This window comes from Protopterus annectens, chromosome 4.part0 (genome assembly GCF_019279795.1).
Source record: "Protopterus annectens isolate FY-2018-M chromosome 4.part0, PAN1.0, whole genome shotgun sequence".
In the NCBI taxonomy this organism is placed as follows: domain Eukaryota; kingdom Metazoa; phylum Chordata; order Ceratodontiformes; family Protopteridae; genus Protopterus; species Protopterus annectens.
In genome coordinates, this window is record NC_056733.1 from 353,377,420 (window position 1) to 353,379,482 (window position 2,063).

A 2,063-nucleotide genomic window follows, 5' to 3' on the forward strand; every position below is an offset into this window, starting at 1 on the left:
CTGTACTTCTGAGAAGTAGATGCCAAACAATAGGGGGCCAAGGACCGAGCCCTGTGGGACACCACTTGTGACCGGCTTGGAGTCTGACAGCGCCAGCAACTCTAACCCTGTGGGTTCGTCCTTAAGCCAGTTTGCAACCCATCTTGTGACATATGGGTTTACATTTAAGCTGGTAAGTTTTTCTACAATACCCGAGTGGGGTATTGTGTCGAAAGCCTTTGCAAGGTCAAGGTAGGCTGCATGGACTGCCTTTCCCTCATCAATGGCCTTGGTGACTGTTTCGAAGAAGTCAACCAAGTTCAAAAGGCATGATCTTCCCTTGACAAAGCCAAACTGGGTCGGGTCCAATGTCTGCAAGTCCCCTATATCTTTGTTTATGAGCTCCATTATGATCCTCTCCATAGCTTTGCAGACTAGACTTGTTAAGCTTATGGGGCGGTAATTACCAGGGTCCGTAGAGGCACCGCCTTTGTGGAGTGGGACCACAGTTGCCGTACGCCACTCCTTGGGCACGTATCCTGTGGTAAGGCTGAGATTAAACAGCTGCCTTATGTGCGGGTTTAATTCCTCATTTAGCTCGTGTAGCACACAGCCGGGGACACCATCTGGTCCCATTGATGCTGTGTTTTTAGCTTTAGAGAGAGCAGCTTTCACCTGCGCATTTGAGATGTCCGGGAGGCTACACTCGGCTGGGATAGTTATTTCTCCTTTAGGGGTGTTGAGGGGGTGAAGTTTGCACTGAACCTGTCTGCCAGTATGTTGGCAATGTCTGTGGGTTCAGTGATTTTTGTATCATTTTGGACTAATTCTGAGCATATCTGGGAGTTTCCACCCAGGTTCCTAACATAGCTGAAAAAGGCCTTATGATTGTCCTTTGAATCCATGGCAATTTTCTCTCAAAATTGGCCTTAGTTGATTTTATGAGTGCTCGTATTTTTTACTAATAATGATCAGGGTGACTTCCCTTTTATGGATTTTGTTCTATCATGTAATAGCTTTCTCCTCTTATTGTAAAGTTTGTTAATGGCTGGGGTCCACCAGACTGGACGTTTGCCCTTTGTGGAAAGAGTCTTGGTTTTATTTGGGATTGCCTGATCCATGCAGTCCTGGAGGTGTTCATAGAAGGCATTTGTAAGGGCTTCCGCAGCTTGGGTTGTGGTTTCCTCTGGCTCAGGGGCCTTGAAGGATACCACACCAGTCTTGAGTAGTGTGAAGTTTGCTTTAGAGAAGTTCTTCACTATGGTCTTTTTTGCTTGGGGTGGGGGCGGGATGTGGATTTCCAGTGAGATTAGTTTATGATCAGATCTCACCAATGAGGGATATACTTCCGGTGTGGAGCATTTTGTCCCCATGTTTGTGACAATGAGATCTAGTATATTTTCTCCTCTCGTGGGAACAGTGACTAGCTGTTCCATGGCATTTGAATTTATGAACTCCAGGAACCGTTGGGCTAGAAAGTTAGGGCTTGAGTAATGTTCCCAGATGTATCAAAATGGAAGAGAAAGAGAGACCCTTATGTAAGAGATCTGTCAAGTAAAGTAAAATTAAGGTAATGGTAGGAAGAAGAGGATCAGAATACTGAGCCTGCATCCAGGAACAAATTCTTTTCCATTTTCCTGCATAAGATTTTCTAGTGCTAGGACGTCTGGCCTCTAAAATGACATCCATAACCTGCTTGGGTAGGAAAGAAGAAATCAAAGGCCCTGGATTAACCAGGCCGCCAGGCTGAGAGTTCTGACATGAGTGTAGAACCTTTATTTTATTTATTTTACATTTGTTGACCGGGCTAGTCTAGCTGGATATATGTCCATTTTCAGTAGAGGCCCGGGGAGATGAGCTCCACTTATAAAACTTTAATGATGCTAAGTAAAAAACTATAAAGAACTACATTCAAATATAACAACATAATAATAATCAAGTGGACCCTGATGTTGGGACAGAAGGTTCGGAGACTGAGGTAAAACCCAAGGGGGCTCCAGACATAGGTTTTTTTTTTTTTTAGAGTTGGATACCAAAACTGCAGAGGCCAATTTGGAGCCAGCAAGATTATCATCTTGGGCTTG